Genomic DNA, 22,814 nt, shown 5'->3' with positions numbered 1-22,814 from the left:
CCCCTTGATTCAGGATCCCAAAGGGGGGCTCTGCTCTGTTAACTCCCACAGGTTTTCCCTCCTTCAGTCAGGAGTCCCACAGCCCTCCTCCTTCTGGAGTTTGTGCTGGTCATTCAGGCTGGCTGCAACCTTCACTCAGCTTCTCTACATTGGCCCCTTTCAGCTCTGTCCCTTCCCCCTGGCCAGGGAGAGGCAGGTAGCCCTCACTGCTTCCTTTGCCTCCCTGGAGGCTTCCCTTTTACCTCCAAGCCAGGACTGATTTAACCACATGAGTTTCCTGTCATGTAGCTACACTGATCTTCCCCATATGTGGAGAAGGGCTGAATGAGTCACAGGTGGACCATTACCCCTTAAAGGGACACTCACCCTGTAACATTGCCACTCTGGGGCACTAATGTCTACACTCCCCTTTTGGAAACTAAGCAGGGTCAGACCCAGGTAGCACTTCAATTGGAGGCCCTCTGGGAATAGATTCATCGATTCTAGGGCTGGAAGGGACCTCGAGAGGTGATCGAGTCCAGTCTCCTGCCCTCACGGCAGGACCATATACTGTCTAGACCGTCCCGAATAGACATTTATCTAAGCTACTCTTAAATATCTCCAGAGATGGAGATTCCACAACCTCCCTAGGCAGTTTATTCCAGTGTTTAACCAGCCTGACAGTTAGGAACTTTTTCCTAATGCCCAACCTAAACCTCCCTTGCTGCAGTTTAAATTCCATGCCGATGACCTCACCAGCATTGAAAGGTTGCAACCTTTTTCCTGGTGGACTTTCTACCATCAGGGGCCCTATGACAAAGTCTTCACCAGTGGGAGCCATTGCAGATCCTGGAGTGAATCAGGCCCACTCTTGCATTCACTACCCATCCCCATATCTGGGTGGCAGAAAGTCAAAGCTAGAACTAGATACAAGAGAAAATGACAGCCACAAGGTCAGTATCAATTAATTTCTGCACTTGCCTTTGATTTTGTAGTAGATTATTATGATTCACTGGAGGAGGACAAGGGGGTGAGACTTTGGTGTTATTCAGTGCTGAGTGTTCCACTGGGACTAGCAGCCTGCATGAAAACAATGTTATTCTTCCAGTTATTTTTTTTCAATGAATGATGCCCCTGTGAAACTGGAGCAGCAGCTGACATGGAGGTACCAAATAGCTCTCCAATTAAAGCTGTATTGATGAACCCAGGAAAAAGCCTTGCAGACTTTGCAGCGGTGGGGCCCTCTGGAGTTTCTGATGATTCTATTTTGTGATGTTTCCTTTCTTAGCAAGTCTGACATTTTTGAGACTGAGCACTAAAGCACCTTGGGCAGATGAGACTCCCAAAGATACATAACACACACAAGTGTGTGAACTGAAATGTTAATGTATTTGTTTTGTAGTGTATCTTGTTTATTTATTTATGTCTGTATTTATTTTGATGGTGCAGTAGAAGCGACATGCTCATTCATTGCATACAAAGAAGGAGGAGTTGGAACTCCCAAAACAAACAAACTAAAAACAAATGAACAAAAAAAAAAGAAAAAAAAAGGCAGCACTACCATCACCAGGGAAACTTCTTAAATTTGTGTTAAGGATATGAGTATGTCCTGATCTTTTGGAATTACTTTGGCAAGCTGTAAAAGATGTAGGAAATGAAAAATCCCTGAAGATGCTTCTGCACCAACACTGTCATTCTGTGCTACATACTCAAGTAATAACCACAAACAATGCAGAAAAGCCCTAAAATCTAAGGAGGAAGAAAAAATGGTTTTTTTTCATTATTTTTTAATTTAATTTCATACATTTGCTCCCTTATCAAACATTTGCGATGAAGAGTGTTTGTTTTTCCTCATTCTCATGCAAACTACAGAAAAAAGAATTAAAGCCTTTTTAAAAGAAAAAAAGATTTGTTTTCTTTTTTTTATCCTGTGGATTTTTAAGCATATTTATAACACTGAAAACACTCCTTTAAATTCTTGTGTTCGTGATGTCTTAGATCACAATCTGAGTCAAATTTAGATGACTGTTTGTAGGACATCATGACATCGGCAGTGGCTTCTGGGACATTTGATCCTTTCTTGCAGTATGTTCTTGGTGGATTCAATTTGCATAAGCCAAACTATGTGATTGTTACAGGACGATGTGGCCCAGAGATGACCATTCACGTTGTCAATCGGTAGCATTTGACAACAATCATGAACTGATGAGTTGCCTAAGAGACATGGCAAAGGTGGGAAGAGCTGCACTGAGCTGGCTCTGTCCCTTCCTCTTGGACAGAATACTGTGGATCACGATGGACACCAACACGTCACTCAGGGGATCTGGGTACATGTGCACCATAGCCACTACAGGAGTCAGTTCCAGGCAGTCCATTCAGCTCTCAAGACAGCTCATGAAGAGCTTCACATGCAGAAACCATTGCTGTGCACAACATTTTTATTGATCCTACAAGACCCAGAAATAATGCTGCATATCTTTGAGCACAATTGACTGGTATCTGGTCGGTTAACTATTTACATATAGAGAGAGACATCTCTTTTGTAGACCACTCTTGTAACAGGCTGAGCACTTGCTATCTCAAGAACCTATCTTTTAGCTACCTAGAAAATCACAGGAACACCATTACAATTCACAAAGCCTGAGTTAGGCAACTAGGCTTCCTATACAATGAATGGGGAGAGATAGACACCTTAGACTGCAATTCACGCAAGGCAGTACACTAGACAGGGAGCTGCCTAAGTGATCCAATGGGAGATGCTCATGAGAGGGGTGTGTCCAAGGCCCACCTCTCTCACAGAGACAGGTGCCAAGCCCAGGCTGCAAGGAGGCACCTCTCCCTGCTTGTGAACCCTCAGTCACATCAGGCACATCTGGCAAGAAGCTGGGGGAGGAGGGAGTGTTTCAGGGAAGGGAGGGTCATCCTGGTCTCCCACGTCCACCCAATTCATATTTATATACAGTGAAACAGCCTCAAAAGGACAGATTGAGGGAGATCTGCATCAGAATATCCTATAGCTCAGGGGTAGGCAACCTACGGCACGCGTGCCGAAGGCGGCACGTGAGCTGATTTTCAGCGACACTCACACTGCCCAGGTCCTGGCCACCAATCTGGGGAGGCTCTGCATTTTAATTTAATTTTAAATGAAGTTTCTTAAACATTTTAAAAACCTTATTTACTTTACATACAATAATAGTTTAGTATCAGAGGGGTAGCCGTGTTAGTCTGGATCTGTAAAAGCAGCAAAGAGTCTTGTGGCACCTTATAGACTAACAGATGTTTTGGAGCATGAGCTTTCGTGGGTGGCAGACCCTTATTCAAATGCCTTCTCCTCATCATGTAGAAGTGTTCTAGGACCAGGGGTTTCTCACATCCCAGGTGAATATCCTAACCACTGGACTAAAAGTAAAGAGGGAGGTCCTTCATCTCCTTCCCACCCCTCCTCCAATTGTTTTGTTTTGTATGGAGATAGGTGCAGGGATGAAAGTAACTTAAAGGACTTACCGGTATGCAGGGTGGCCAGGGTCCTGGGCGGGGGGGGGGGCGGCTGTGGGCCCCTGGAAGGGGTGGGGCCTCGGGCAGAAGGGGCAGGGGTGGGGTTGGGGCTAAACTCCCCAAGCTAGCCCTCTAGTGCCCAGGGCTCTGGCAGCAATTTAAAGGGCCCAGGGCTCTGGCTGCTGGCGGGAGCCCTGGGCCCTTTTAAATCATCAGGCCCCCGGGGCAACTGCCCCTTTTGCCCCCACCCCGTCAGTGGCCCTGCCAGTATGGTCGGCCATGTAGCAGCCAGTAACAGGGGCCACTTTCTTACTGGTACGCCATACCGGCCCGTGCCGGTTGACTTTCACCTCTGGGTAGTTGGCCTGTGAGCATCCCCACCCTATCCACTTGGGCCTCACAAGCAAGTTAGTGGGAGGCACAGTTCATGGATTGCTCTGGGTTGAGGCAGGAGGTAGGTGTCCAGACACCCAGAGTGAGGCAGCAATGCACATGCAGAAACGTAAGCACATAGGGAAATTTTAATGCAAAAACCTAGGCACCAAATGTGTTTAGGTGCCTACAGTCTCCAGCAGCAGCTGAGCAGGAGTTTTATGAACCGCAGTGGTGCCTAAAAACAAGACTTGGGCACCTAAGTCTGGGGGTTATGCACTTAAGTACCTTTGTGAATCTAGCCCTACATCTCTCTCCATGGTATAACATGAAAACTGCCTAATTAGGAATTCTGGAGAAAATTCCCATTAATTTCCATGGGCTTTGGATCATGACCATAGTATTGGGGAGTGGAGGGTGGGAAAAACTGACTTCTATACAAGATCTTTTATATTCCTATTTGAAAGAGTCTCTGCATGTCATAGATCTGTCCTTTTCTATCTTATCACTTTGTCATTGGAATGTGTCAAAATCATAAACATCATATATTTAATAAATCTATTTTACTCTACATTTGGGTTTTCTATCATTCTGTTTGTATATTCCATTTTTAAAAGCCTCCTTAAAGTAATCTTTTAGCCATACTGAAGACTTTGCTACATTTCAAACAGGAGCATTTTTATTTGTGAGCTACATGAGGCTTCCAAAAGCTCTCTCAGAGTTAATGAAGTACCTTCTGTTATTACATATGTACCTGCTGGTTTGGCTAGGTCACTCTTACATGCTTTTAAAGCTGGTCTCTCCAAAACAATACACCCTGTTTCAGAAATAATAGGCTTTAATTTCCAGGTGATATTAAATGTGCAATCATAATGTGACCATTTTACTTTAGTGACTAATGTGATTTTTCTTTCTTTAACCATAGGTCAGGACAAAGATCAGATCTGGAAATATGCTCACCATGCAATGTGTTAGGAAGCAATACATTACTTTATCCATTGCTTTTCTCTCCTCTTTTCCTTTGTATTGCAGTTGTCAAGGATTCCAATTTCAAAATCAACCATAATTACAATATGGTTCTCTCGCCACGCCTTCTTTTGTCTCGTACTTATTCTCATTTCTCCATAAGGGAAGGTAAAGAGTCTATATCATACTTTGTTACCACAACCCAGGGTAATGTATCCCTCAGATCTAAGGGTATGCATCTCAAGTGAAATCCTAAGACCACTGAAGTCAATAGGGTTTTTGCCATTGACTCTGATACAAGAATTGTACCCTTCCTGCATCTCCTCAGCTTGTTTTATGACCTTCGTCATGTTCTTGAGCCCAGCATCTGCATTGTCACCCAAAACTACACACTGGCATTTCAGGTTACGGTTTTCAAAGGAGCCTACAGAAGTTAGATACCCAGATCCCAGCTCAAATGTTTATTTATACCTACCCCAAACATACAATTCTACCCAGATGCATCCACTGTAGAAGTGCTGTATATGAGCCTGACCCAAAGTGCATTAGAGTCAACGGGAACCTTTTCATTAGCTACAAGTGGCTTTGAGCCAGACCCTAAATCAACACACCAATTCATAATGCTAAATGTCAACCCATTAAACGTATTTTATGCAGCTTGCACTTGTCAGAATGAGATTCTACTATTCTTGTAACTTTGGTTGTCTTAACAGCCAGGGAACTTGTAAGAGTGAATGGCTTTTGAAAATCGGTCCCCACATTGTTGATGAACCCAACTTATCTTTAAATTTCTGACAGGCATTTCTTCTTAATACACCACATTTTTCTTGAGTAAATGTATTGTGACCAATACAAAAAAATACCCTGTCTATTGCTGATGAAGTGCAGGAGTGTCTTCTATACTCCTTTCTTTTGCCCTATAGGATTCCCATTAGTGTTAACAAAGAAACTGGCGATCTTCTGCAGCAGTATCTCCATCTAGGGGCATTTAATCTGCAGGTCTCTCTTGACCAGTGAAGATAAGTAATGTGAATAGAATAGCTGATGTGAAGGTGGCAGCTTTCTGAGCATCAAGGAGGTCAGCGTGCAACTGCTTTTTTGAATATTGTACTAACAAATCACTCTCTGTTGAAAGCTGAAGAAATGAAATCACTTGCTCTGCCTATACTTGATATCCATGCTCAAATATTCAATTGGCCAGACCAACCCAAATACAGGTGCAATACCTCTCCCTGGGCAAAATTCTGCCCTCATTTGCACCTAGCAAGTGAGTAGGTTGGGAAGTAGGAAAGCATTGAATATTCCTCTGCATATTTCAAATGAACGTCACTGAATCTTGAGCATCCAATTACACGCATCCTGTTATACAAAAGATCAGAAATGTCAAGCGCATGCACATAGTCACACTCAAAAGTTCCAAACAGATTCTTTAATATTAATCAAAACACAAATCATCCCTTGAGCAGTCCTAAAATATCTATTAATAAATTTAAAAGGTGGTTTTTTTCCCCAAACGCTAAAGAAATCTTACAACTTCAAAGGCTGAATGAAAAATATTCTTTGCAAAACCTGGAATGACTAAGACATCCTAATCAAATATTAAAATGTATCTGCATCAAACACTAAAATAATTATTTTCTAGCCCTAAAGGGGCTGTGAAATATAGTTTAAAAATATGGCTATGCCACGAAGTGGCTTTTAATTATTCACTACAGCAGAAACAAATCTCTTCCAGTCTTAACAGGACCTTTGACATATAGCAAGCACTATTATTCCTCTTTAAAAGGAGTGTTATAAACATTGCTCTTTTTAAAAGGCATTTTTCTCTAGAGTTGCAGCACTGGAAAATGTGCACGTTAGGAACCTGAATTAAACCACACATATTACTATTAGTTCAAAGATGTGAAGAATGATTATTTACTTTAAAAATGTGTCACACTGTTGATTTCCCCCAGGTACTCTTGCTGGGATCTTGGCAATATCTCTGTGTTTGAGCATGAAAAATGGGTACTTAAACAAAGAACCAACTTGTTTCCAACAGTAAATAACTTTACACTGGAAAATGCAGGAATTAGTGTTACAAAACAACTGCCTCATATAGCCATGTTATCCCATTGAATCCTAGGGTGAGCAAGGCAGGCTTCCACAAGGGCAAAGAGAATCACACCTTGTTAAAGTGGAAAGAGTAAATCACCTTCATAGCTTGTCACTCCAAAACCGCATCCAAGACCTGGTGGTGTCAACTTATCTCAAATAGTGTCTTGGGAGTACAGGCTGTTGACAGGGTGCACTCAATCAGGCAGTGTTCAAGTATTTGCCTATGCTCTCCACATTCACATTTGGGGTTATTCCTTAGCTTCCAGTTGATAAAATTGTCACCATTCTTTGCTACCCCAGCTGTCACTTTCTTTAGAGCATACCAGTGTTTTCATTCGAGATTAGTACCTGGAGGGAGTTGTTTTAAAGGAAGCAGGTTCTCCAAGATCATCGGCATTTACCAAATTTTGTTACTCTGTAGCTTTCCATAGTAATATTTTGGGATAAGGGATTTTCAGATGCAAAGCTCTTTCCAGACTTCAGCCTCTCGGCTGGGAGAATGTGTCCGTGCAATATAAATGTCTGGAATCATGTATCTGTTTTAGTCTCTTCTTTTTACTGAAGGTATCCCACCTCACTGATGGTGGTACGAACCCTGGAAGGCAGCATAACAACAAAGTGGGAGTCAGTTCAAAGTCCCTGTGATAATCCTGCAGGACTAATTGAATTAACAGTCCGTTTTGTGCATATGGTTTGAGCATGACCATCCTGGGGCGGGGGGAAGGACTCAGTGCTTTGCCATGACTCAGACAGGGTGAGATTAGTTGCTTGGAGTGTTTTTGGGTCAGCTCCCCATTTTGTGTTGGCCAATTTCTGGAGTACACAATTCCTGGAGTTCACTTTCTTCTCTACTTCTTCAGGTGCTCTCTGAATGTCAGCTTTCAGTCTAAAGTGATCCCAAGGTACATATGGTTCAAAGATTGTACCATGCCGCAATATTTGCAGTTTTTGCTTGGCTTGATGGTGTTTCAAATAGAAGGTGCACACCTGTGTCCTGCTAAGGTTGGCAATCAGGAATTATGTGTGAGAATATTTGCCAAGTATACTCAGGAAGCCAGTTAGAATAGACTTAGTGTCCTCCTATCTTTTAAACTTGGTGACAGTGCAAAGATCTGTATAAAAGAATCTTTGCCTGTTGGAAAATTCTAGTTGGTAATTTGTATAGACATTAAAGAGCACAGGTGATAACACTGAGCCTTGGGGCAGTCCATTCCACTGAGTATGCAATTGATGTTTCTGACCATCCAGTTCAACAAAGAAATGAGGCTTCTGGAGCAGGGAGAAGATGACTTGGACCATCTTGCTATTTCTCAAAATTCTTGCCAATTTCAATGGAAGTGCATGATGGCTCACTATGTCAGAAGCAGGTGACAGATCAACAAACCCAGTATCTGTAATTCTGCAGTTTTAAAACCATCTTCAAATGTACTGAGTTAGGTTTAAAACTTGTCCACAGCATTAACATCCTGGGCAAAAAATTATTTGGTCATCGATCAACTGCCCATTGACTATTGTGGTGTTCCACCCAACTCAGCCTTAATGGTAAACCAGCCCAAAAAGCAAAGAACAGACTAAAACAAGTCAAGGAGTATCTTTGCTTACTCTGCAGAGACTGCAAAGTCACAACAAGTAGCTCAATATTGAGGAGCTGTGGAAACCCTGAAATGTGGCCTCGATGGTATAATGAATGAATTATTACTGGACTTCTGGACAAGGCCACAAATGTGGCTGCTTGGCTTCTCTAACTCTTGAATGCAAACAGCCAGACTGTGGAGACTGGTCAAACCACATTGTTGGGATTTTTCTCCAAGACCTTTCTGTGATGCCCTGTACCTTGGGGGAACACCCTACACCCCCATGTTCATCTTTATAAAATGATTGTGTCATATCCAATGCAAAGTTTGTCATGTTGGGTGTCTTCGGAAGGCTCATGATGCACTGAGCATGGTTGTTATGTGATGTTATAGGTTATAATTTCATGTATAAAGTTATAAGGCTGAAAATATCTCCTCATTGCATAAAGCAAACCCAGACAAAAACTCTCCAGAAGCAGAGGGGCAGTTCACACCTCATCAGGGCATGGATGGGACAAACCCAGCCCTGCCTCACAGGAACAATAGACGCTGGCCTAGGCAGCAACAAAAGAGTGAATCATCCCCCTTCCTTTGGTTAGTTTGGAACTGCAATGAGGTAATGCTCACCTGACTCTGAAAGGAGGTGGGGGGACAAAGCCAAGAGGGAAGAAAGGACATGATAAAAGGGAGAGGCCTTTGCCACGCTCTCTCTCTCTCTCTTCCACCTAAATCTACAGACACCACCACCAAGCGACTGAAGCGCTGATCAAAGGGGAGAGCATGACTGAAGGGCAACCAGCCAGCCTCTGGTGAGAAGCATCTATGTTTGTAAGGGCACTGAAAGTGTTAAGATCAGCTTAGAATACTTTTGCTTTTATTTTATTTGACCAAATCTGACTTGTTATGCTTCGACTTATAATCACTTAAAATCTCTCTTTATAGTCAATACATCTGTTTTTTTATTCTACTTGAAGCAGTGCATTTTGTTTGAAGCATGTCAGAAACTCTCCTTGGGATAACAAGCCTGGTACATGCCAATTTCTTTGTTAAATTGACAAACTTATATAAGCTTGAAGCGTCCAGCCACTGCAAGATGGAGGTTCCTAGGGTTGTGTCTGGGACCGGAGATATTGGCTAGTGTCATTCAGTTTCACAATCCAAGGAGCAGCTTATATGAGCAGGGTTCGGTTATCATGGCAGTTGTGGCATGACTGACCACAGCATAAGCAGGGTCTGTTTAGCCCAGGCATTTTTGCACCCTTTTCTGCCAAATTCTCTATTTTTCTGACTGTCTCTGAGGTGTTCCACCAGAGAGGCCTGCCCACACATGCTACATGGGAAGCTATTTTAACCAGAAATCTGTGTCAGAAGAAGATTTCCAGCAATCCTACTGCAGGGCTCCCCTGAGGCTAAATAATACTGTGGTAAGTCTTACTATCCTTTTTGGTTGTTTTGTTTTCTTGCTGCTCTAAGCAGGAGATCTGGCAAAACCTTCCAGCAGCTGTTGGAGGCATTTCAAATGGACTAGCTCACCTGGTCTTAAAGGGCATGGCCACACCCAGCCTGCCTGATTGACAGGTCTCTGGTTATGTCTCCCAAGAAGCATCTACCCGTCTTGCGAAGAAGAATTAAATGTTTCAATATTTCTGAAGCCATGCTTTGGAATTTTGTCATGTGACAGATACTGATATTTTGATTTTTTGTTCTGATTTGGGAGAAAAACAAAGGTCAAAATATCAGTGTCACCTTTCCCACATTAACTGCATTTCTGACCATGCTCCTTCTCATGTCTCAGACTGTCACCTTTCTTGGGGTGGAATCACACAACCCTCCCACTCTCGGAGCGAGCTCTGGACTGCAGTTCCCTGAGATCAACCATGATTCCCTCAGCAGGCCTGAGTTATCTTCAGCACCTGTGGGAATAATGACAGTGGTAAGCAGTGACCAATCAGCAAAATGTTATTGATCAGAACTAAAGCATTTCAGAGAAAACTGTTCTCAGAGATTAAAAAGGCAGTATGCATGTCTAGCTTACCAGGTGTCTGACCATCTTCCGCACAGGGACCCTTGTAAGTGTAGTTTCCTACAGATTTCTCTACAGAGCCCTCCCGCTCCATATCAGCTTGGCTCCCTAGTCAGCCCCTGGAAACTGACAACTCTCCCTCTTCTCCTCAGAGGGCTTTAAACTGTTTAGTATCCTTTTGATCTCTAGGCTCACAGCCTGTCAAGACCAGGCTTGCATCTTAGCTGGAGACAGGCTTTAGGGTCCTCAAAATCAATAGCTTCCCCATTGTCTTCCAAGTGTGTTCTGGGATGTTCTTATGCCCCTCTGCCTTCCACAGTTTCTACTGAATTCAAGGATTATAGGTGAATAATATTCCACTACCCCTACTATAGGCTATACAGACTCTCTCAATAACTAGATTCGTATCTAGCATTCTTCAGTATTCCTACATTATTACAGAGTAATTCCACTTCCGTCATAATCAGAATTCCCCACAGGATGGAAATTCTGATTTTAGATCAGGTCTAGCACATAAACATTAAACATTTCATTAAAAAGCTGGTTTGCAAGATGAACATCACCGCTGTTAATAACTTTTGGGAAATGAGCATCATGTTTTTCTTTAAGTTGTCTTGAAATCATTTCTAGTGCCAATTCCAGGCCTGCTGCCATTCAGAATAAAACCAAAGCCATTGTTGTCAATTTAAAAAAAAACAAAAACAAAAACAAAACAAAACACATCAAAGCTACAATTGATAAGAATTAATCAACTATCACACAGAAAAGTGTTTTTAGATTATATAAAGAAAAACTATAAAATTAATTGAAAACCCAAGAAAATTAGACTAAGGCCAAGATCTTTAAAAGTAACTGGCGATTTTGGGTGCAAAACTTTACTGCTTAAAATAGCCCCGATTTTCAAACGGTGATGAAAGCCCAACCTTTGAAAACCAGACCTCTTTAAGGTGTCTCGGTTCAGGCACTCAAAAAATCTGACATCTTGTGAGGAGAAGCATGTGAAGACCTGCAGGATCCTCCATTTTCTTTCATTTATTGACCCAATATTGTACCTCATGTCACAACACAATCCTCCAAGCCCAGTTTTCCAATCACCAGACAATGAGGGTCAATCAAGAGAGAACATAAGGAACTAAAGAAGAAAGATTTACCTTTCCTGTGTTTCATTCCTTGCCACCCTAACATTTGGAGAGGAGGATAGCATATTGACTGAGATCCAGTCAGTTCAGTTAACACATTGCCTTCCCATCCACTTTCCCCAAAAGAGATGGTAAAAAAATGCAAAAAAAGAATACGATTGTCATTTTCTCATAAAAAGACACTATTCAAACAGTGTTTATTTCAAACTTTTAAGATACAACAAAATGCTCCAATAAAATGCTTGCACCGTATTAAAACTAGAGAGTCTCATGTACTTCACTGGTCCATTTATGCCTAGAACATCCACTGAAATTTTGCAATTAGTCATATGTTGTTTTCTAAATTTACTGGGTTATACATGGATAGAAAAATGGAGAAAGACCATTAAATTGTGTGTGGGCCCCCCACTTCACTCAGCCAACAATGGTATGAAACTAAAGAGATGAAAACTCAAAGATACTTCTTAAGCAATCTTGTAAACTTCTACTCAATCACTTGTCTAGGATAATTATTTTTGGTGGGTAAATAAAATATTGTGAAGTATCATCTCCTCCATCATCACAATAGTAAGGGTGGATGAACAGGTTGTCTTCCTTAGATGGTAAATTTTCATGGTTACTTTGCAAGATTGCTCTAAACTATGTGGACGCATAAAAGCAGTAAGAAAGCATTCTGCTGACAAAGGCTGTATGATTTATTGGAAAGGGAAACTATAGAACAAGTAACATTTCCATTTTGCAAATCTGTTTATTTAAAGCCATCCTTCAAAGACTGGCCATAGAAAAGTTGTCTAACAAATCACAGGCTAGCAAAGAAGAAAGAAAACAACAAATAAAGAGCAATGAAGTGACTATGTGACTACCAGAATTTTTATTGCCCTAGCACAGGGATGAGTTAATAGACCACAGAAAGACCCAAACGGCAAGAGACTGCCCTCAAACTATCAGCAATTTCTAAACTGAAACTATTACAGATGTCCATGATAACCTTTTGCAGCAACTCAGTTTCTGGGAGAACAGTGTTTATTAGCTATTGATTTTCAACACTGTCCTTTCCAATATTAGTTATTAAACTTTGCCTGAGATAGCCATCTTTTTATAAAGTGGGCCAAATTCTCGGTGGAGTCACAACTATGCTGAATCTGATCTACTCAGATGGGGCTATGTGTCTGCCTTTTGCTCTCAGAAGAAAAGGACTGAATCCACCAGAATTCTTCTTGTGTTACTCCTGGGCATAGAATGCTGAAGCAGTATCCCTGCTATCATTGGACACTGCTGCCCCTCCAGACCCAGACAGCTCTGCTAGCTGGTTTGCAGTAGGGATATCTTATTACCCCACCCTCATCTCCGTTATTATCCCATCCCTGCACAATTCCTCCAAGACAATTATGTCTATGGGAGCATTATATGAAGCAAGACCTGTACTTCCCAACCATGCTACTGAAGAGCAAGGTGGTCCGGGGGTAGGGTTCTAGGCTAGGACATGGGAGACATCAGTTCAGTTCTATGCAATACCGCCATGGAATTCCTGTGTTACATTGGGCAAGTCACTTAGCGATTTTGTGTTTCAGGTCCCCATCTGTAAAATGGGGTGTCATGAGGATGAATATATTAAAACATTGTGAAGTACTGAGATCTACAGATGAAAAGACAATACAAGAAATAGGAATTATTAACAGGAAGGGGGGTAATAATTGTGCCTTCCTGATTCAATGGAGATACACCAGGGATGAATGTGACCCAATGGCTTTGGCTAATCTCAGCATAATCCTTAACCCAGTGATGTTGCTGATTAAGAAGGAGGAGCTTTACTGAGTCAAGACTGAACTGATACCCTAGAATGCCAAGGGTCTGTAAAACCAAGATCCCGACCACGCTGTACACTTTGAAAGCAACTTTCAGAGGAGTAGGGACATTAGCCTTGGTGCTATGACTGCATAATAATCTGGTAATTAAATTTTGCCCACTTAAAAGCACCCCGAAGCTTCAACTAGAAGTGGTTTCCTTTTTCACTCTATTTCCTTGGTTATATAGAACCATAGTAGCTAGATGCTGCACCGAAGCTATGTGTTGGAAAGCACTGAGGTCAGCTACGAAGTGATTGGACGGTACAGGTCATGTTCCCTGGGAGTGCCTCCATGGGCCACCTGAAAGGGAGAATAAGACAGAGCTGAGGGCAGGGCCATGGATCAGGCACTGGACTGGAAGGCAGGAGACCTGAGTTCCATTGTGGATTGTGTGACTTTGATGAAGTCACTTTACCTCTCTGTTTCCTCTCACTATGTCTTGTCTATTTAGACAGAAATGGTCTCTTATTATGTGTTCAGACAGTGTCTTGTACAAAGGGCTCCTGATCTCATTTGTGGCCTCTAAGCTTCACTATAATACAAATGTAACCCACACACTTTCTGGGTGTGGTGTTCTGTCCATCTCGTGGCACTGAGACCACTTAGAGAGATTAATGAGTCTGCTCTACAGCCTTAGCTAAAAGCCATATGACTTTTAGCTTGTGCAGTAGAGGCTCATGCATTTAGCTCCAGAGTTCCCAGGTTCGATCTCGCCGGCAACGACCAGGGTCTGTCGGTGTTACTCTAATAATAAGTAATACTCTTTCTCTGTGCTTGACTACCTTGCTGTAAATAGAAAGAGCCACAGCACAGTTTCCAAGGATGCCCTGGCCTGCACTCACATGGAGCCTAGAGGAAGAATTCAGCTTAATTCTGCCAGAATTTCCCCATGGGACTCAGGCTGCCACAATGACCCCTCTGAGAGCAAAAGATTGAATCTAGGCCATTTTTCATAATCAGGCTGTAAAGTCTGAGTGCTTTGGGATTTTTGGAGTGTTTATCTAAAGCATTTATATGCCCTCCCTCCCCCCACAAAATCTAAGCATCTCAGAACCTTTAATCTATTTATCCTCATAACACCCCTGCGAAGTAAGGAAGTATGGTGATCCCCAGTACAGACAGAGAACTGAAGCACAGAGAGACTAAGTAACCTGTCCAAAGCCGAACATTAAGTCTGTGGCAAGCTAGGGAACTGAACAAATCTTTCCTGAGTCTCAGAATCAAGGCTTAACCCCTGGACCACCCATCCTTCCTCTCCCATTTGGAACACTTCACAATTAAATGTAAGTTATGATTAGCCAGACAACCCACTCTTCTCCTGTTATAAAAAAATCCATCCCAACACAGACCATAAGGGGAATACTTTGGTTAATAACATGCACATGATATAACAAGACAAATGAACTTCCTGTGCTAACTCCAATGTCTTCCTGGGCCAGAGATGATGATAATTTTAAAAAGAGCTCTGAAATATTATAGACACTGCACAAAGAACTGTGTATGCATATAGCTTTAGCACTGGGAGAACATTATTACTCTATTAAAGTTAATTCTCAATAATATACCTAACAACTGTTCAATAGTACAGACATATGGTTATAGCCAATTCTTCATCCACAACTTGGTTGCTTTCTAAACCAATACTAAAATCTGTGCTTGCCTGTTTCTAGTAAAATCTTTAAAACCGTGATATCATTGTTCAGTCATTTTTTTTATTTCCCTTGATTTTTAGCATTACTCCATATTATATTTCCTTGCCCCAACCCCTGAAAATGTTTGTCATTTCATGTCATTTCAAATATTTTATCACTAATATGTTGATTTTCTCTAGTAAACACACAATGCTTTATACAGTTCATTTGTCTTCCATTAATCTCTTTGGATCCATGACACTCCCAGTATTCAGAAAGTCTGATATGTCAAAGGACTTAATTTTTGTCTAGTTTATATATCCATTCACAGCACCAGGTCACATCTATAGTGGGTCAACACTTTGGAATATTGGACACACTTCTGAGGTGTCATTCTAAATAGGTGTAGAATCCCATGCTAACACATTGTGACTCCTTGTTCCTCTCAAAAGCTTGGCTCCCATACAGAGGTTTCTGAGTTTACTAAAGGCTTCACCCTAACAGCTGTGGTCCTTTAGCTCAGACAGTAGCAGCTACTGCTTTCTGATGCAGAGATTGTGAGTTAGGTCCCCATAGACAACCCATGGAGGATGTAAAAGTTAAGTTCATCTTTAAAAGCAACTCACCTCTGGGACCAGGAACACTGAAATGCATAAGTGATGATTGTATTACTAGTTCAGGGCATTGCTACCGGGCAAATTTAAGTTTCTTTGGGTGCTTTACATTTGCATTTTAATTTAACATGTTTAGATTGCTTTTAAGGCTAACCTCAACTCTGAATTTTGTGGGTTTGTTTAGTTCTGGGATAATAACATTTTTGCAATTTTTTCTAATCTTAAATTGTTCCCATGTATTCCCACTGTAGTTCCATCTTAATGTACTGTTTATATAAAAACTTTCACATGTGCATATATAATTGTCTCATCCCAGTATTATGGGCATCTTTAAATAGACTTCTAACTATACAGAGCATAGAAAAGAATTGTGGTAATTGTGTGCAATATGTTGTCTTTTTAAATGGTAATCTCTAACAAAACCCTAGTGGTGAGCGGTGTGATCCAGGGAAGCTATGGGTACTGACTGGCAGAAGGCACAGAGATGCATAAAGGTGTCAGGGATTTCTTGGATGTGTTATCTACATTCTAGTTCACCCAAAGAGTACCTTACTCTAATGAAAGCAATGGTCATACTCATCTTCAATCACTGCAAAATGTATGTATTTAAGGAGTTATGTGTATTATGCAGCATACCCTGATATTCTATGAATAGTAAAAGAAATGTGCATTGTGTTTTCCAGATGAAAGAGTAAAAAGGTTTAAATTAGAGCTGTACAGAGAGCAGAAATTCTGCTTTTCAGAGAATTTCAAGATTTTGAATTCTCTTTTAGTTCTTATTTAGGAATGAAACCTGAGAATTTCAAAATTATTTGCAAAAGAAAATTCAAAGAAAATAATTGGTTGAAATATTTTGTTTCCATAAGATCAAAATTTTTTGATATTTCCCTTGGTATTTTATATGCTATAAAGAATAATACAAAATTAAAAATTCAAAACAGTTATTTTGATGAGAAAAATCTAAATGACTCTTTCTTACAGAATTGAACTCCTTCCCCACCCCAACCCCATTTTCCTTTAAAATGAAATTTTGGTGAAAGTGACCCTTTTGTAAAAATGTTGACAATGGAAACTGATTTAGTTGAAGTTTTTCCAGTTAGAAGTAGTTTTAAGATTTTTTTTTCCCCATGACATGCTGATTTTCAAAATTAAACACAGCTGTTAGGAAAATCCCGCTGAGATTTGAAACATCGGTGCATGTGTGTCCATTACCACATATTCTTCTAAATTTACAAAGCCATCCATGGGGTCTCTATCTGCATAGTCTCATTATTGAAAATGGAAGCAGAACTATGCCTCCTATTTCCAAATTCAATTATTTCTTTATCTTTCCTCATATATGGCCCAATCTTGTTAATTTAATTTTGTTAAAGGGAATCAACCCCAATTAACAAAAGTTGCTCAAGCTCTGCCCAGGATCAGCCCTGCAAGTTGCAAACGTACAGCTGTTTCCTGCAAAGAACTCATTTAGAGGCGTGAGTAACTAATTTTTCAGTGTGAGGCAGTTCTGAAAAGTTAAAAAAAAAGTTTCACATCAAATAAAAGTTTATTTTAGACAAAGCTTTTTAATTTTTATAAAATAAAATTTAAGTACATTTCTAACTGAAAAGTCATTTTGATTGAAGTGTTCTCCTACTGGCTTTTTTATGTCTGATTTGTGTCCATTTATCCTTTTATCCTCTACGTAAAAGGATAAAGGGACACAAATCAGACATCGGGAATGGTAACATACAAAAGCCAGTCGAACACTTCAATCTCCCTGGACACTCAATAACAGATTTAAAAGTAGCCATTCTTCAAAAAAAAACTTCAAAAACAGACTTCAAAGAGAAACTGCTGAGCTACAATTCATTTGCAAACTTAACACCATCAATATGAGTCAACAGTGTGATGCTGTTGCAAAAAAAACAAGCATGATTCTGGGATGCATTAACAGGTGTGTTGTGAACTAGACACGAGAAGTCATTCTTCTGCTCTACTCTGCACTGGTTAGGTCTCAACTGGAGTATTGTGTCCAGTTCTGGGCACCGCTTTTCAAGAAAGATGTGGAGAAATTGGAGAGAGTCCAGAGAAGAGCAACAAGAATGATTGAAGGTCTAGAGAACATGACCTATGAAGGAAGGCTGAAAGAACTGGGTTTGTTTAGTTTGGAAAAGAGAAGACAGAGGGGACATGATAGCAGTTTGCAGGTATCTAAAAGGGTGTCATAAGGAGAAGGGAGAAAACTTGTTCATCTTAGCCTCTAAGAATAGAACAAGAAGCAATGGGCTTAAACTGAAGCAAGGGAGGTTTAGGTTGGACATTAGGAAAAAGTTCCTAACTGTCAGGCTGGTTAAACACTGGAATAAACTGCCTAGGGAGGTTGTGGAATCTCCATCTCTGGAGATATTTACGAGTAGGTTAGATAAATGTCTATCGGGGATGGTCTAGACAGTATTTGGTCCTGCCACGAGGGCAGGGGACTGGACTCGATGACCTCTCGAGGTCCCTTCCAGCCCTAGAATCTATGAATCTATTAATTTGGGCTTGAATAGGGACTGGGAGTGGCTGGCTCACTACAAAAGCAATTTTCCCTCTCTTGGTATTGACACCTCCTCAACAATTATTGGGAGTGGACCACATCCACCCTGACTAAACTGGCCTTCAACTCTAGTTCTTCACTTGTAAAGTAACTCCCTTATCTTCATGTGCCAATATATATTTATCCCTGTATCTGTAATTTTCACTACATGCATCTGAAGAAGTGGGTTTTTACCCATGAAAGCTTATGCCCAAATAAATCTGTTAGTCTTTAAGGTGCCACCAGACTCCTTGTTGTTTTTGTGGATACAGACTAACACGGCTACCCCTCTGATATTTTGAATAAACAATATTAAAACATTTTGTTCTGAAGGTGTCCAGGTGTTTTAATTTTTTTCAGAATTTGTTTTAGGATTTTTTTTTCTGTTTTCTGACTGAAACAATTTGGTGAAGTTGACAAGAATCTACATTTTTTTGAAGAAAAGAGTTTCAGATGAAAAAATTCACCCAGCTCGATTCTTATTAACATCAATGGCAAGTTTTTCCTGTCCCTGTGAGCATTTCCTACAGTCAGTTACTTTCTGTGTACAAACCAATTGTCCAGCTAGATTGCTATTGTCATATAACTCAGTAATGTAGATTGTACAGTACAACTTGAAGACATTCGGACAGCTACTGCTCTGAGTGAAACCAATGTAAATCTGCAGTAACTCTAGTGACCTAAACTCAGGGGTGAGCTCCAGCCGGTTCACAGCGGTTCGCGCGAACCCGTTGTTAAATTTAGAAGTCATTTTAGAACCGGTTGTTAACTTACAGGACAACCAGGTTCTAAAATGTTTTTAAATTTAACAAAGCTCGGGCAACTGTCCACCCGGCCTCCAGCCCCAGCTAACCTCCTCCTCTCCCCTGAGCTCCGCCCTCCTTCTCCTCCCCCTCCCCTGCTTCCCGCGAATCAGATGTTCGCGGGAAGCCTGAAACGAGGAGGAAGCAGGTAAGCCGGGCGGGGTGGACCGCGCGAGTGGCCCACTCCAGGTCCACTTTGAGCGCCTCCCCCTGGCCCCAGCCAAGCTCCCCAGCCCGGTCCCTGCCAAGCACCCCCGGCTCGGTCTGGTCCCGGCTGAGCGGCTCTGACCCGGCCCAGCTCGGGACCCGCAGCACGGGCTTCGGTGCCGGCCCGGGGAGTCAGGTCCCGCGGCGGCGGCTCGGCCCCGGTGCCGGCCCGGGGAGTCGGGTCCCACGGCGGCGGCTCGGCCCCGGTGCCGGCCCGGGGAGTCGGGTCCCGCGGCGGCGGCTCGGCCCCGGTGCTGGCCCGGGGAGTCGGGTCCCGCGGCGGCGGCTCAGCCCCGGTGCCGGCCCGGGGAGTCGGGTCCCGCGGCGGCGGCTCGGCCCCGGCCCCGGTGCCGGCCCGGGAAGTCGGGTCCTGCGGCGGCGGCTCGGCCTCGGCCCCAGCCCCAGTGCCGGCCCGGGGAGCCGGCTCCCGTGGCGGCGGCCCGGCCCCGGTGCCGGCCTGGGGAGTTGGCTCCCGTGGCGGCGGCCCGGCCCCGGTGCCGGCCTGGGGAGTCGGCTCCCGTGGCGGCGGCCCGGCCCCGGCCCCGGTGCCAGCCCGGGGAGTCGGCTCCCGTGGCGGCGGCCCGGCCCCGGCCCCGGTGCCGGCCCGGGGAGTCGGCTCCTGTGGTGGCGGCCCGGCCCCAGCCCCGGTGCCGGCCCGGGGAGTCGGCTCCCGTGGCGGCGGCCCGGCCTCGGCCCCGGTGCCGGCCCGGGGAGTCGTCTCCCGCGGCGGTGGCCGAGCAGCTCCGGGAGTTGGGCCCCCCAGGGTGGTCGTGGTCCTGGGGGAGTGGACCCGGTCCGGCCCCAGGCAGTGTGGTAAGGGGGCAGGGAGGGGGTGGGTTGTGGGGGAGTGGATAGGGGTCAGGGCAGTCAGAGGGCAGGGAACAGGGGGATTGGATGGGGGCAAGGGTCCCAGGGAGCAGTCAGGAAAGACCAGGGTTGGATGAGGTGGTGGGGGCACTCAGGGACAGAGAGAAGGGGTAGTTGTATGGGGTAGGGGTTCTGGGGGGCCATTGAGAATGAGAGGAGGGGTTGGGTGGCGGCAAGGGGCAGTCAGGGGACAGGGAAGGGGGGGACGGGTCAGGGGTCTCGGAGTGTGTGTGTCAAGGAACATGAGGGGTTGGATGGGGCACGACCCCCCCCCCGGAGGGGGGGGGGAAGGAGGGAACCCGTTGTTAAAATTTTGGAGGGAGGAGGGAACCGGTTGTTAAAAATTTGGCAGCTCATCACTGCCTAAACTAAGACCCTGATCCTGCTATACTTAGAGTATGTCTACACTCGCAGAGTTACAGTGCCGCTCAGAGAGCACCGAAGGAAAACTGCTGTTGTGTGTTCACACTGTCAGCTGCCTGCGCAACAGAGTGTCCACACTTGTGGCACTTGCAGCGGTATTCAGAGCAGTGCACTCTGGGTAGCTATCCCACAGAGCATGTCTTCCTCTTCTGCCGCTAAGAGTTGTGCGTAGGCAGAGGGAGTCACGAGGCATCCCAATGCCCCGTGATGCATTGCTTCACATCCCAGCAATCCCGGTGCTTCCATCCACATTTGTTGCCATCTTTCAGTGGTTTGTGTACTGCATGCTCTTCCTCTTCGGTCTCCAGGAATGGATCCTGCACTGTTGACCAATATGCTGCTCGCTCTCACTAACACGTCATGAGTGGCAGTGGAGTTATTCCTTAAACTACAAAGGCAAGAGCAGTTCAACATTGATCTTGCCACGCATAGGAGCTATGATATGAGATTGCTTGTGGCATTCAATGAGGTGCTGACCACAGTGGAATGCCGCTTTTGGGCTCGGAAAACAACCACTGAGTGGTGGGATCACATCGTCATGCATGTCTGGAATGATGAGCAGTGGCTGCAGAACTTTCAGATGAGGAAAGCCACATTCGTGGGATTGTGCAATGAGCTCGCCCCAGCCCTTCAGCACAAGGACACAAGAATGAGAGCCACCCTGCCGTTGGAGAGGCTCGTGGCGATTGCACTGTGGAAGCTGGCTACTCCAGACTGCCATCGATTGGTTGCTAACAAGTTCAGAGTGGGAAAGTTGACCGTTGGACTCGGGTTGACAGAAGTGTGCAGGACCATTAATCGCATCCTGCTCCAAAAGACTGTGACTCTGGGGATTGTGCACGACATTGTGGATGGCTTTGCACAAATGGGCTTCCCTAACTGCTTAAAGGCCTGCTGGTGCTGCCTATATGGGAAGCTGGACCTGACTAATGACAATATTCCTATGCTGAAAGCCGCGTGCTGTACACTCCATAATATCTGTGAAGGGAAGTGTGAAAGTCTCACTCAGGGCTGGACCACTGAGGCTCAGTGCCTGGAGGTGGAATTTGAACAGCCAGAGACCAGGGCTATTGGATAGGTGCAGCGCAGGGCCATAAGGATCAGGGATGCCTTGAGGCAGCAATTTGAAGCTGAAAGCCACTAATATTTGTTGCTATGCTCGGGAGTGCAGTGCTTATAATGCTAGGAGGTGACTGTGATTGGTGCAGCCGATGCACTATTAAGGTTTAAGAAAATTGCCTGTTGCTCTGCAGGGCAATTTTTGCTTTCAATTAATAGAATAAATATTGCTTTCAAACCAAAACAATTATTTTATTAAAAACACATTAGCACTGAGGGGGGTGAGGGAAGGGAGGGTCCCAGGAGGAGGTGCGGTCCCGTGACGATTAAAGATTTGTGTATGTCCAGGTATCATATCCAACCTTCTCCTTTGGAGTACAGTGCAGCAGGTACTGTACTTCAGCAGGGCTAAACTGCAGAGGGATGGGTGTTGAGTGCAGTGGGTACTGGGAGTACGCAGTGATGGACTTATGGGGGAGGAGTGGAATGCAGCAGGTACAGAGTGGAGCCTCGAGGTTGATAAGAGTGTGTTGGCAGTGTCTGGGGCGGTGGGGTGCATGGCAAAAAGTTTTGCAACAACAGCTGCAGGGGAGCATGGGTGCACAGCTGCTAAGTTTGCAGTGCTAGTATTGCCTGGAGCGTGTCCGCTTGGCATTCCATAACGTTTAAGAGCCAGTCTGTGACTTTGTTCTGGCATCCCTCATTCTCCTTTTGGTCCCTCTTCATGCTGTCCCGCCACTCCTTCAATTCGTGTTTTTCGGCCACAGAGTGCATCATGACATCACACAGAAAGTCCTCTTTAGTTCTTTGTGGCTGCTTTCTAATTCTGTGCAGCCATTCAGCCAGCAGTAACAAAGCCCCAGGTGACTGGTGATCAGGATCTCGCTGTCAGCCCTGGGTGGCTGGCGGCCGGAGCCCTGCTGTCAGCTCAGCACATGGCGGGGCGCCCACTGTCAGCCTTGCACGTTAATGACTAATATAGTTGCAGCAAAACATCTGATTATCAAAAAGAATGCCAAACGTAACATAACACTTGAGTGTTTATATTATTCCATCAATTTTTTCTTAAACAAATAGGTCTTCATGGCTGTTCCAAATTACCACAATTAATAAAGGGCCATTATTTCTTTTCCACACTTTTCCATGTCTTGTTCACAA

At 43.9% G+C, this 22,814-nt stretch overlaps 1 long non-coding RNA gene across 1 annotated transcript in view; it reads right to left on the bottom strand.

Annotated features, from left to right (window-relative positions):
• The window catches only part of LOC123378411, a 349,709-nt gene that overhangs the window by 285,738 nt on the left and 41,157 nt on the right, over positions 1–22,814 (bottom strand). The window lies entirely within an intron of this gene.

Source organism: Mauremys mutica, chromosome 10 (assembly GCF_020497125.1).
Source record: "Mauremys mutica isolate MM-2020 ecotype Southern chromosome 10, ASM2049712v1, whole genome shotgun sequence".
Lineage (NCBI taxonomy): Eukaryota > Metazoa > Chordata > Testudines > Geoemydidae > Mauremys > Mauremys mutica.
Note: the sequence above shows the minus strand (reverse complement) of the source record. Positions and strands in the feature narration are given on the sequence as shown.